We start from the raw sequence: 15809 nt of genomic DNA, 5'->3' as shown, positions 1-15809 counted from the left end.
GATGACATCACTCCCATTAATCCCTTTGATTAACTTCCTAATCGTTTGCCTAATGACCGCTGATCTGTTATACGGTTCGCTTAACTTTCGTTCTCGTTTATCGTTTGAAGGATCATACCCGGGATCTTATTACTTAGGTTCCCTTAACCTTTCTCAATACATTATATTCCTTTTTATGATCCTCTATCATAATCCTTTAATTTAAATCCTTTTTATCCTGTTACCTTATACTCAATTCTCTCCGTATCTTGTGGATTTCCGGGAAAAACCAAAGTGTTCGGAATTGGATTCTGACGATATTTACATACACTTATATACTTCATAGAGTACTAATAATATCCCATAAGATCAATAACAGAACCCCTACATAGCGTGGCATGAACAGTTTTCTCATTCAGCAAAAACACTATTCATAAGGGTTTCAAAAATTTCCAAAAATTGGGGTTATTACAGTCTCCCCTCCTTAAAAGGATTCCGTCCCGGAATCAGATAAAAATAAATAGGGATACTCTCTTTGCATTGCACTTTCTAACTCTCGAGTCAATTTTCCCACATTGTGGTTCTACCATCAAACTCTGACTAGTTTGATAACCCTTCTCCTAAGCACTTGTCCCTTTTCGATCTATAACCCTTTCTAGTTGCTCCATATAGGTCACGTCGGGTTGCATATCTATGCGCTCATATGCCTCTATTTATCTGGCATCTGAATTACACTTCCTTAACATTGATACATGAAACACGTTACGACCTGCTACATGTTCGGGGTTAGGGCTAGCTCATATGTTAACTTCCCAAACGTCTTAATATATCCAAGGGTCCAACAAATTGTAGACTTAGCTTTCCTTTCTTTCCGAACCTCATCAATCCTTTCCAAGGGATACCTATATCATTACTAGGTCCCCTATTTCATACTCTTTATCCTTTCGTGTCAAATCAACATACTTATCATGTCCATCTTGGGCTACTACCAGCCGTCCTCTGATTAGATCTATCATATCCTTGGTCCTTTGGACTACTGCGGGTCCGAGCATCTTACGCTCTACAACTTCATCCTAACATAAGGGAGATCGACATTATCTTCCCTCAAGAATCTCATAAGGCGACATCTCGATAATGACATATGATCTATTGTCGTAAGATAACTCAATCCGAATTAAGTGATCATTCCAAATTCTTTCAAGTCTATTGCACAGACTCTCATTATAGCTTTTATCATTAGAGCTTCTGCTTCTCAATACCCATTCTTTTCCAGTTCGTAATCGCTACTACCTTCCGTTCCTAATATTATACGGGTTATACTTTTGCTTGTTAGCGTTCTATAACCTTTTAATAACCACGTCAACCTTAGTATCACGAATGTGTTCCCATTCCGCATACTACCACCACTTTATTACTCCTTTTTCAGTTGTTTCTATTTTCCAAAATTTGATCAATCAAATAGAAGTAAGGGAATTTGTTGAGAGATCACTATGATCATGAACACTTGTTATATCGCATAGTTAGTACAGAAGGTGGCCAGCCTTTAGTACTTGACAAGCAATTAAACAATAGATGGTATCCTACTAGGCTTCTATCACACAGATAGATAGTCATTCGGCAATACCTCCCCTTCTGGAAGGGTTGTCCTTCTCAGATTACATGAAATGAAAAGAAGAGAAAAGAACGAATTGAAGAGAATTGTATATTCATAAAAATTTTATTGCCATAAAATATCTGGCTTGGAATCTACCTCTGAACTATAGAGGTTTGTCATAGAAGAACAAAACATATATGTATTTATATCCGCATCAAGTATTATAGCATCGCATTTCACGTGCCTAAATATTTTCGCTATCCCGTCCATCATTCTATGGACCCATGCTCTTCCTCGAGCTTATACACAATTACCTTTGAAACTCCCTCGACATCGAAAATCGAATCTGGGATCTCATTCTAGACATCATCGTTACTAGAATTCTATGCTTGCACCGCAACCTTCCTCGTATAATAATACGACTCCCTATTGATAAGAAAGAATAATAATTCACTAGGTAGACACTCTACTTAATTAGTCTATCAATGATAACTTATACACTACCACGACCCGATTAGGGGTACTCAATCTCGACACCTATTCCAATACAACTCTCACGGTTGTAATCAGCTCGATACTCGCAGAATCATTGCTGCCTTACTATGGTCCACCACTGACCTACTGTAGTCATTCATTTTCCATGAAGTCTTAATAGCTAACCATACGGAGTCCATACATGTCGTATCAAATACTTCTAAGGAGTTAACATAATCACCAATCATAATTCATGAAGAACACTCCATACTCTGGCGTACTTTCATGACATGAAGTAGATAAAATTGCAGAAGAGTTTCAATCAAAGTAACGATAGCAGGTTAATACCATTCTTAATCATATGCCTTCGATAGAAGACTTAACTCAAAGGTTCGTTTAGTCCTTTTGAAACATGGTCCAGGCTCATTCTCAAGATAGTACCTCCTAAGATAGATTGCCCGCTCCTGGCGATTACACGAATTAAACCTTTACCGAACTACTATTACGGTTGGGTATTGCACAGTCATCAGAAGGAATGTCAATCTTTCAAACCATAATTCAACCTTCACATTTTTAACCATCATCACTGTATTCTTTTGGCACACGCGCCTATAATTTTTTCTTTTACCGTTAAAGTGTCGGCCACCTCTTTGGCCTTTCCTGATAGTAATAGTTCCTTACAGTCAATGTCATTTTAACCACCTCCAAATAAATTTTCTACCTTATTTCAATCACAGCTTATGTGAAAATACTTTTCTTTAATATCTGATGAGTAAAAAAAAATTTCCATTTTTCCATAAGTTATCCCCTCAGTCTTTAGAGGTTAATCACTGTCATGACTGACTCTCAATCATAATTAGAACATCTTTTATCTTAAGTCCTAATTGCCCTGAACGATTTCGACCATTACTGGTTCGATCCATACTTTCTCGTGGTTTAACACGTGCCCCATTTGGCATCATTATAATTACGTCATATTTCCTTTATCCACATTTCTATTCTTGAGAATTTTGAATATTACCTTTTTCCTTATAAAACCTCTAAGGTTATCCTTCAATCGTTCCTCCTGTATTCCCTAGATACAGGGCATATCACAATACCATTTACTAATAGTAGAACCATTGTCTATATACTTCTGCAAAATTTCTCCACTGATTCTTAAAGGTTGTTGTTACCTTAACCCTTTCCCAATCATACTGTCAAAACTCATACTATCCCTATCAAGGGTGAAATGCCAACCTTTATGCATTCCCCTGGGATTCGTTTTAAGTTACCGATGTTCTATCCTTAATTCCACCTTTAAAAAGGTACAAACATCCTTCCATGGATAAATAAAGTCATATATCCCTGATATGGGTATCTTATTCAATCATTCCCACCTCGATAGTAAATGCCTAATTTCACAATAACATCTGTATACAAAATGAGGTTAATCAAAATGGCCTCCAAAAGATAACAACGGTTATCCGCTTTTCTTGCCTAATCTGGTAACGATAACATGGATGTTCTGGAAGATATTGGTCGTGTTCAACGTGAACTTCTTCTTAATAATTCCTTATTTACTTTTGTTGTTTATCTCAACAGTCACCTCAATGTTGGGATATCTTTCATATCTGGCGTCTCCCTTTCTGGGTATCATGCCACCGGTCTTACACTTCACCTTCTTGAAGGTCACTTCCTTCATCCAATTTTCTTAATTTCTTACTTTCTTATCCCCTTAGTCTATCCGCGTCTCATTATTTATCCTTCGAATTATCTCAAGGTTTCCTCGAATCCTCCCAACTTACAGGGGATAAACTATATGCATCTCTTATGCCTTCAACCGTCAACTTTAACTCATGGTGAATCACCCTCATCCTGACGATCATATACTTTTCTATTTCTATTAATAGGAGTCTTTAGGGTTTCCTCATACCCAACTCCCTTATCATTCCTCAAACTCTGTTGCCTTTTTATTCCTTTCCACTTCAATTCCTTTTTATTTTCCTTTCTCTTATCATTATTTCACGAACCAACACAACATAAGCATTGATTTCAAATATCCCGTCATTCTGGATTCGCGTCTTCAGAACGAATCTTAACAACTTTTACAGCTTAGATTCATAATTCATCATACTCGTCTGCCTTTGTTCTGGCTCTAAAGCTTTTACACTATTCCATAACCTTGGGAATTACGATCCCGAAAACAATTGGCTGAACTTTAATCAGTTTATTATAATCTCTTGCTCCGTGCCTTCCTTGGCCTTTCACCAGCGGGTGGTCTCTCTCTTGGGAGGGTGAATGATAAAAACAGTCTTTTGTGATTCGTCAATCATTTAGAATCTCAAATGATTCCTATATTTCCTTTAGCCAGGCTCTTGCCTCGACTAGGTCAACCTGTTCCTTGGAACTCTGAGAGCTTAACGATTTAAAGGTCATGAAAGAATTTCCTGCCGCATTGTCCCCTCAGGGTGGTGGTTGGGGATAATAGTCTAAGTTCTGTCTAGATAGGTCCATGAATTGTCGTATAGGAGTACCGTCTCGGTTCTCCTTTCCTTACTCGACTTTCTGTTTCCTTAGTATGAAATGTTTCATCCTACTCCCCATAATTGGGGTCATCTTTTAATTTAAAATCCTCATTTTCCTCTCCATTATGTCATGGGTTCCTTCTATCTTGATGGCGACCTCCCTGACTATCACGTTCAGGGTTTGCTCTAAATCTTATTCCTCAAACTATGGCTCTCATCTAAGTTCTCATCCTTACGCTCTTGAACTTTCGAAACCCAAATTCTATAGGAATACCTCATTATTCCCTTATCCTCTTTCTCGGTATTAATCTCATATTTATTTGTTGGCTCTCTGCCTTCATTCATCACCTTTCTCTGGCACAATATGCTCTTTTCCGATAATTCGGACTGTATTGCAATCTCAAACAGCTTTTCGGTACCGGCTCCGGTTACCTTCATATCTATTTCCATTTTTTTTTTCAAAATCTCTTATCAACTTTCCCAAAGACATTAACCTCTTGAGTCTCTCCTTTTTACTAAGGGCATCAGCCACCACATTGGCTTTCCCCGAATGATAAAGAATCTCCCAATCATTATTCTTGATTAGCTCTAACTGCCTCCTCTGGCATATGTTGAGCTCTTTCTACGCAAAAAATGTACTAGAGCTCCTATGGTTTGTGTAAATCTTGCACTTCTCTCCATACAAGTAGTGCCTCCAATCTTTAGGGAAAAACTATTGCCACGAGCCCAAGCTCATGGGTGGGGATATCGAATTTTATACTTCCTTAATTGTCTTGACGCAGACGCGATTATCTTGCTGTGCTATATAAGAAGCACCCTAATTCCTTATGCGAAGCGTCACTTACAAATCACACAATCTCATTTTTCATCCGGCAACGCCAACATATGGGCCGCCACCAACCTTTGCTTCAGTTGTTAAAATCTTTTCTCGTATTTCTCTGTCCATTCGAACTTCTCAGTCTTACGAGTAAGCCGCGTTAAAGGGGCTACTATCTTTACAACTTGAACGAACCTCCGGTAGTGACCGGCCAATCCTACCTCTGGTAGTTTCCCTAACCATGGTCATCAATTCCTCAGCGGTCCTTTATTCATTCTTGTCAGGATCCTCCATGGGATCCTCCTCAATAACTATCCCTTCTAGGACAACATCATCAACCGCTACATCCTCACTATCAACATCATCCGGTCCTGCATTAGGACACTCTATCGGACCCGCAATCCGATCTCCAATTAGTAATAAAATATCATCGCGATGTTGCTCCTCAATCTCAGGGTTCGGAGTCTCGCTACCATATACGATAACGAACTACGCTCCTATCACGATATTTATAAGGGTTCCCATAAGGGTTTTAACTGTCAGTACTACGTTAGGTAGCCCGACTATGAACTTGGCAAGAGTTCTTATTATCTTTGTGAACTTATTATCTTAACGTCCCATCATCTCTGAGGTTTATAACGCTTAGCTCTGATACCATTTCTGTAACACCCCCAGATCCGGGGTCGGGGATCCGGGTTGTCACGGTCTTTCTTTCCACAATATCACTTCACTTAATTAATAATAAATAACCTCATACTGTGACCCCACACTAACACACACCACAACCCGTTATAGTCTCAGAGATGAAATTGAAATAAGTACAAGTCTTTGAATCCACAATTTAAAATTATTACAACCCAAAATGATTACTTGATAATTTACAGTTAATTGCCATTATCTGCCACAAGTTATAATTATACATAATTTGATTCTCAAAAGTAGATGGTCTAAACTACAATGGATCTACCTCTGCAGCTATAGCAGCTACAACATCAGCGGGAAGACGCGGGACGCTTCCCACGCGCTTGCGCTGGGTCTGCTGGAGTCTGGCCATCTCTCCTAACTGTTGTTGTGTGATGAAGAAATAAAGCAAGAGTGAGCCTTACAGCTCGCAAGATAATATGTATAGTGATAACAATAATATAAGTATCTAAATGGATACTTGATAGCATCTCTATCATATGCAAGATAATTACTTACTAGATATAAGTAAAAACAAGGAATGAAGTTACCAATACTTCACCACACTTATATCATATAAAGCTACTTGAACTGCCACCGTTCAAAGTATTATAGGTTTTAAGAAAAACATCCCATAGATGAGACCACAAGTTAAGACTTGAATAGATTCAATCTTTGAAATATTATTGAATGAAAAAGTTATGAGATACTTTATTTAGTCCCGATATATATATATATCCACATATATATATATCCCGAAAACATTTCCTGGAACCTCTGTTATGCAAAGTATGAACAGAGTTTGAAACATCCAATGAATTTTGGAAAGGAAAAGAATTTTGGCATAAACCCGATATCTTGCTGATCAGGCAAAGATACCAATAAGTAACCTTTTCTACTAGTAGATGGATGAATTCCTCACCGGTCATCACCCTGGCCGCATTAGGACCTCGCGCTAGACCGTACCCCGGCCCCTCACGCGTTGATGGGCTGCCACCCAGCCACTTACACAATAATAGACCGTACCCCGGCCTGTCGCTTATGCCGACTCAATGAGATGGGCTTACTTCCCGAACATTGGGCAAGTAATCAATTCATTTACCAAATCTGCAACCTCGTTGCGAATATAAAATACACCACAGAGCCGGATTCCCCAGGTTTTGAGCGAGTATTTAAATCCCCTTAAAAAGGAAGATCTTAAATATAAAAATGAGTTTTGGGATCCGCTCTGACTTTTAAAAATCATTTTGAAGACTCGAAAACACTTTAAAGAGTGTTTGGAGTAAGGCTGATTTAATGAAGTAAATCAGTCCCCAGAATATTAGAAAATATCTGAATATTATTAATTAAATAATATTCCCATAAAGAATAATCTTTATAAAATAATTGAAGTAGAAGTATTAAAATTTATACTTGAAACGAGTATTAAATAACCAAAGATATACTTATATGAAAGTATTATCTTTATTTGAATAATCGAAAATAAGTTTGATTATTGACATCTTATTCTTTAATAAAATAAAGAATATATCTCAGCAAATAATCGGAGTCATAGATCCTCAAATGAATATTCAAATAATATTCAATAAATAAAATAAGCTGAGTCATAATACCTCGAATGAATATTATAAATAATATTCATTAAATAAAATAAAGGAGTCATACATCCTCAAATGAATATTCAAATAATATTCAATAAATAATGAAAGGAGTCATACGCCTTCGAATAATATTCGAAATAATATTTAATAATAAAATAAAGTTTCAAGTTATCGAATAAAACTTATTCGATTAATAGTTTGGAAAACTATAACCATATATATATATATAAATATATATATATATATATCCATATCCATATATACAAGATTACTCGGGATCCTCGACTCCCGGTTTTTAGAAAATATTTTCACCTTTGAGTCCCTATACTAAGGGTATATGCAAGATACAACTATCCTCTAGCATAGGTATTATCAAATAAACCAACAGATATATATCTCAAGAATATAAAACAGGCATGCATATATACCATATCACATGCTACAATATATCGCAACATTTGCTAAATAACAATCATGCAATATCACAAGATAATGCATAAACATACATTTACATCACAACAACAGTGTATCGGATAGAATACTTGCCTGAGCGACTTGGGGGTGAGAAAGGCTCGGGACGAGTCTGATAACCTATAAACAACAAGTAAGTTGGAATTAAACCAAAATCACTTGTAAATCTAGGATTTAACTAACTTAGACTCTAATGCTAGTTTTGCGCTCACCGATTCGCTTAAGTCACTCGGGTACCCTCGGCTCCACCATTTTTAATAATTTAATCTCTACGAGTTTTAAAGCGATTCCTTCGCGAATGACTTACCAACTGCCTAACACACTTACCATAAATGTTCCACACATTAATTAACCCTTTTTGGTCTTTAACCTACATTTCAAAGTAAGGCGAGGGAAAAAGTTTCGTTCGCGAAACGCCGTTACTTGAAACGGTCGTTTCTCTTAAACCGTAAATCGGAATCGAACGAACTACATATCAAAACGAAGCTCGTAACATGAGCTATCTAAACATGGCAGTGGTCACAATTTAGCAGGGGGTTCTCGGGTCCTAATGCTATGCACAAAAACAGTCCAAAGAAAATCGGACGTTACGACGGCTATGTTTACGTGATTTCCAAATTTTAACCCATTCACAAACAACCCAAATCAACCTCAAATCCAACATACAACCATCCTCCATCCTTATCACATCATAACAACCCCAACCAATTCAATTTAATCTTTCATACTTATGCTTAAACCTAACTTTAATCATACTTAAGTTTCTTTAAATCAAAACCACAAAATTACCATTTCATTTCACTACCATTCCAAATCTCAAACTCTAATCATAACAACAACTACAATAACATCCTACTCATCAAAATCACCTTATAATATATATGAACCTAGGGTTTGAAAATGGTATACCTTCCTTGGATTGGTGGGTGGAGCTAGGAAGCCTTAAGAAGCTTGGAGAAGCCTTAGGAAAGCTTGGATCTTCAAGAAAAACAAGAAAAAGTTCAAGTTAAAAACTTGAAAACACTATTCATTGTCTTCTTCATTGATTAAATGAAGAAGCTAGAGAAAGAATTAATGGCTTAAACTCATGATATAGCCATAACTAAGCATAAAGATGGTTAGGGAATTTTCTTACCAATTAAGGATGCTTGGATCTTGATTTTGAAAATTTTAGCCTTGAAAAAGTGTAAAAAGCCGAGAGCTAGGTGATGAACAAATGCCTTGGTTGATTTTTTGATTTTTGATGAAATGATTTGCTAGCTTGGTTGGCTTGGTTTTGTTTTTGATTTAGCAAATTACTACCTTGCCCTTGAATTTGTGTGGTCCTTAATCAACCACACCTCCCTTCTTCCCATGTCATGCTTACCTCATCCCCATGATGTCATCCTTCCTTCCTTGTCTTCTTTCTATTGGTTGGATGACATCACTCCCATTAATCCCTTTGATTAACTTCCTAATCGTTTGCCTAATGACCGCTGATCTGTTATACGGTTCGCTTAACTTTCGTTCTCGTTTATCGTTTGAAGGATCATACCCGGGATCTTATTACTTAGGTTCCCTTAACCTTTCTCAATACATTATATTCCTTTTTATGATCCTCTATCATAATCCTTTAATTTAAATCCTTTTTATCCTGTTACCTTATACTCAATTCTCTCCGTATCTTGTGGATTTCCGGGAAAAACCAAAGTGTTCGGAATTGGATTCTGACGATATTTACATACACTTATATACTTCATAGAGTACTAATAATATCCCATAAGATCAATAACAGAACCCCTACATAGCGTGGCATGAACAGTTTTCTCATTCAGCAAAAACACTATTCATAAGGGTTTCAAAAATTTCCAAAAATTGGGGTTATTACAGTATGTGCACTATGGTAAAAGATTACTTCACTGGAATGTTTAGTGGAAGTGCATCTACCTCAGCTTTTCCTTCGGCAGAAGATAACATGTGTGTGATAGATGCGCAAAATCATATGCTGGTAGCTGAATTATCGTTTGGGGAATTTACAACTGCTATTAAAAAGATGCTCCCTGACAAGGCCAGTGGTCCGGACGGCCTCAACCCAGCATTCTTCCAGCAACTGTGGCCAGTTTTAGGACAAGAGGTGTACACATGTTGCAGGGATTGGTTAAAAATGAATTCCTTTCCTGCAAGTTTAAATGATACTAATGTTGTACTTATTCCCAAGAAAGAAAATGCTTGTCGGTTGAAAGATCTTCGCCCTATAGCTTTGTGTAATGTATTATATAAGATTTTATCTAAAGTCTTAGCAAACCGTTTGAAGCGTATTCTTCCCCATATTATTGCCGAAAATCAGGCGGCATTTGTTCCAAATAGGAGTATTAATGATAATGTGCTTATCGCTTTTGAGATTATTCATCACATGAAGAAATCAAGTTTATGAGGAGATGGTGATGTGGCCCTGAAGCTGGATATTTCAAAAGCTTATGATAGAGTGAATTGGGTGTATTTGAAGCATAGGATGCAAGATATGGGATTTTGCTCTAAATGGATAAGTTGGATGATATTGTGTGTAACAATAGTAGCTTACGAGTTCTGTTCTAATGGTGATACTCTTGGTCTAATCAAACCTTTACGAGGGATAAGACAGGGAGATCCTATCTCTCCCTATCTTTTTCTTTTTTTTATGTGGAGGGTTTGTCATTATCTCTCTCAAAAGCTATTTCTGAGGAGGTGATCCATGGTGTTAAAGTTAGCGAGTCAGCTCCAATTATCTCTCATCCGCTGTTTGCAGATGATTCATTCCTTTTCTTTCGAGCAACCACCTTTGAAACAAGGGATGTGAAGGCTGCCTTGGATGATTATGCTTGTATGTCGGGGCAATCCATCAATTATAAAAAATATGGGATTTTTTTTCTGTTCCCAGGTTAAACAAGTGAAGCAGCATGAAATATCTTCCATCCTGGGGGTTTCTGGCACATTACAGGATACTATGTATCTAGGCTTACCATCTTTAGTAGGTCGTTCGAAGAAACGGGTGCTTGGATTTATCAAAGATAGATTATGGAAGTGTTTGCAAGGATGGAAGGCAAAGAAAATATCACGTGCGGGCAAGTCTGTTCTGATCAGAAATGTGGCTACAGCCATCCCGTCATATTGTATTTCTTCATTTCTGTAATAACCCCAAAAATTTTGAACTTTTTGTAACCCTTATGAATAGTGATTTTGCTGATTATACTGAATAAGAAAACTTTTCATGCCACACTTTGTAGAGGTTCTTTTATTGTTATTCTGAGATCTTATTAGTACTCTATATGGTATATAAGTGTATGTAAAGATCGTCAGAATCCAAATTCGAACACTTTGATTTTTCCCGAAAATCCACCAGATACCGAAAGAATTGAGTATAAGTTAAAATGATTAAAAGTATTTAAATTCAAGGATTATAAGAGAGGATCATAAAAGGAATATAAAATATTGAGAAAGGTTTAGGGGAACCCAAGTAATAAGATCCCGGGTATGATCCCTCAAACGATAAACGAGAACGAAAGTTAAGCGAACCGTATAACAGATCAGCGATCATTAGCCAAGTAATTAGGAGTTAATCAAAGGGGTTAGTGGATGATGATGTCATCACACCAACAAGAGGAGGACAAGTGTAACAAGATGACATAAGTAGATGACATAAGCATGACCAAATGGGAAGGGTTGGTTGGTTGATTGTGAGCCACACAATTTTTACCATGGTAAAAGGTTAATTAACAAATAAAAACGAAGCAACCAAGCAAACACATTCATTTCTCTTCCCCCCATCTCCTTGCTCACGGTTTTTTGAAGAAAAACAAGAAGAAAAATTTCCAAACTCAAGTTCCACTCAATCATAATTCAAGAGGTTTGTTTCTTTGGATCCTATATTTCATAACTAAAAAGAGCAAGTAGTTTGAGTGCTTGAATCAAAGGTTTTCTATCTCAAACAAATCATTTTAGTTTAGGGTGAATAGTAACTTTCAAGAACAAATTTTTGATTCTTGATTTTATTTGTAAGGTCAAGGTAGCTTAAGCATAGATAAAGGCTTCCATGGGCATTCCAAGGATCTTTCATGGATTAAAAGTTTCAAGGAAGGTATAAAACTTCAAACCCTAATTTTACTTTGAATATTTAGGAGTGATTTTGATTAATATAGTTCATGAGAAGCATGATGCTTGTGTGTTTAAAGTTTGGTTGGGTTTGTAGTGATTTGGATGATTGAATCTTGTTTATAGTTAATGAAACTTAAGTATAGTTAGTAGCTCATGTTTGTGGTTGAATAAATTGGAAAATCTTGAGGATATGGACTGATGAAATAAGGTTTGGATGAAGTTTGGTTGTATTGGTGGTTATGGGTTGAATTGTGGTTGATTTGCGGATGATTGGAGTAGTTAAACTTTGGTAATCGCGTAAACATAGCCGTCGTAATGCCCGATTTACCTTAGACTGCTTTTGTTCTTAACATCAGGACCCGTGAACTCACTGTTAGGATTCAACCATTGCCATGTTTAGATAGTTCATGTTACGAGCTTCGTTTTGATGTGTGGTTCGCTTGAATCCGATGTACGGTTTAGGAGAAACGACCGTTTTAAGTAACGGCGTTTCGCGAACGAATCATTACCCCTCGCCTTACTTTGAAACCTTGGTTAAGGCCCTTAAATGACTAATAGGAGTATGAAACAATTATTTAAAGTGGATTAGGCAGTTGGTAGAGTACTCGGGAAAGAATCGCCTTAAAATTCTTAATGGTTAATTTATTAAAAATGGTGGAGCCGAGGTACTCGAACGACTTATGTGATTCGTGAAGCGTAGGAGTGACCATAAGCGAACGTTAGGGTTCAATTGGTTAAAGTCTAGTTTCTTAAGCGACCGGGGTTCAATTCCGACTTATATTGTTGTTCATAGGTTATCGGACCCACTCTAAGCTTAAGTCTATCCGGGAATACTCAGGCAAGTTTTCTACCCGTTATACTGTTGTTGTGATGTAAATATATGTATATGCATTATCTTGTGATACGTGCATGATTGTTATTAGCAATTTTTGCAATATATTGGAGCATGCTAATATGGTATATATGCATGTCTGTTTCGTAATCTTGATATCTAATTGTTGATTCGATTGTTTATAAGTTGCATAATACCTATGCTAGAGATAAGCAGTAGTTGCGTATACCCTTAGTATAGGGGACCCAAAGGTGAACATATTGCTAAACTGGGAGTCGATGTTCCCGAGTATAATATATATATATATTTATTTATTTATTTATTTATATATATAAATATAGTTTTCAAAACTATTAATCGAATAAGGTTTATTCGATAACTTTATTTTATTTAATGAATATTATTTTGAATATTCATTCGAGGACCCATTACTCCGTTTATTTTATTTAATGAATATTAGTTTGAATATTCATTCGAGGACTTATGACTCCGTTTATTTTATTTAATGAATATTATTTTGAATATTCATTCGAGGACTTATGACTCCATTTATTTTATTTAATGAATATTATTTTGAATATTCATTTGAGGACTTATGACTCCGTTTATTTTAGTTAATGAATATTATTTTGAATATTCATTCGAGGACTTATGACTCCGCTTATTTATTAAGTAATATTCTTTATTTTATTAAAGAATAATGTTCGATAATTAAACTTATTTTCGATTATTCAAATAAAGATCCTACTTTTGTATAAGTATATCTTTGGTTATTTATTATTCATTTCAAGTATGAGTTTTAAAACTTCTACTTCAATTATTTATATAGAGATTATCCTTTATGGGAATATTATTTAAATAATAATATTCAGATATTTTCTAATATATCGAGACTGATTTATTTCATTAAATCAGCATTACTCCAAACATTCTTAAAAATATTTTTGAGTCTTCAAAATGATTTTTAAAAGTTAGAGCGGATCCCAAAACTCATTTTTATATTTAAGATCTTCCTTTCAAGGGGATTTAAATACTCGCTCAAAACCTGAGGAATCTGGCTTTGTGGTGTATTATATATTCGCAACAAGGCTGTTGTTTTGAGATAACGTCTTGGTTACTTGCCCAACATTCGGGAAGTAAGTCCATCTATTTGAGTCGGCATAAGCAACATGGGCTCAGTGGGCGTCCATGAAAGTGTAAGCGGCTCAGTGGGAGTCCATCAATGCGTAAGTGGCTGAGTGGCAGTCCAGCATAGGTCCTAATGCGGCCAGGGTGATGACCAGTGGGGAATTCGTCCATCTACTAGTAGATTAGGTTACTTATTGGTATCTTTGCCTGATCAGCAAGATATCAGGTTTATGCCAAGGTTTTCTCCTTTCCAAATTCATTGGATATTACAACTCTGTTTATAATTTTCATAACAGAGGTTTTCAAGGAGTGTATGGAATGTATATATATATATAGGTGTATATATATATTGGGATTTAATGAAGTATCTCGTAACTTCATTATTTATAATGATATTTCAAAGATTGAATCTATCCAAGTCTTTTCTTGTAGTCTCATCTATGTGATGAACTTTTGAAACTGATTATACCTTGAACGGTGGTAGTTCAAGTAGTATTCGGAAAAGATATAAGTATATTGGAGTATCTTGTAACTTCATCTTTTCAACTTATATCTGGTTAATGATTATCTTATGCATGACAAAGATTTTCACAAAAACGTTGAGACAAGATTAGATATATGAGATCACCTTGCAACGATATTTTTATACAGTTATAAACTGGAACTCTGTGTATATTATGCATGGAAGAGGACTTCCAAGATTTTGAAAAGTATATATACATATATACTGAATATTTTGCGACTTGGTCGCGATAAGATATCAAACTTGGTTCATTTTTACTTGACCAAGACTTTCATGAGTACTATGAGGATGCTCACATATTGTAAATCATTATACATATTATTTTGGTGGGCTTGTTGCTCACCCTTGCTTTCTTCTTTCATTACACAACAACAGATAGACAAGATGAACATGACCAAGCTCCCAATTCGTGAGCAGATAGGAAACGTTCTGCAGTTTCCTGTAGGCGTTGATGCCGTTGTAGCTGAGGTAGGAACTACCAATAGACTAGGCTTTTAACTTTTGATGTACCAGACTTATGCATACTTATGAATTGTAATAATGGCAAAGAATATATAAATTTATTCAGAAACCCTTTTAAGGTGTAATGGTATATAATTGTAGAATAAAATGACTTGTGTTATTTTTGGTATTCATCTCTGAGACTATAACTTGAGGTGTGTGTGTATATTGTGGGGTCACAGTACGCAGTAGTTGGTCGTTTATAAAGATTGAGTGTTATTAAGGGAAATGGAACTCGTGACAACCCGGATCCCCGACCCCGGATTTGGGGGTGTTACAGAAATGGTATCAGACCTAAGCGTTATAAACCTTAGAGATGATGTGGCATTAAGATAATAAGTTCACTAAGATAATAAGAACTCTTGCCAAGTTCATAGTCGGACTACCTAACGTAGTACTGACAACTAAAACCCTTATGGGAACCCTTATAAATAGTGTAGCTCGTTATCGTATATGGTAGTTGGACTCCGAACCCTGAGGTTGAGGAGCAACATCGCGATGATGTTTTATTACTAATTGGAGATCGGATTTTGGATCCGATAGAGTGTCCTAACGTAGGACCGAATGATGTTCATATTGAGGATGTAGCGG

Source organism: Apium graveolens, chromosome 8 (genome assembly GCF_009905375.1).
Source record: "Apium graveolens cultivar Ventura chromosome 8, ASM990537v1, whole genome shotgun sequence".
In the NCBI taxonomy this organism is placed as follows: Eukaryota; Viridiplantae; Streptophyta; class Magnoliopsida; order Apiales; family Apiaceae; genus Apium; species Apium graveolens.
The sequence above is the reverse complement of the archived record's forward strand: the minus strand, read 5'-3'. Positions refer to the sequence as shown.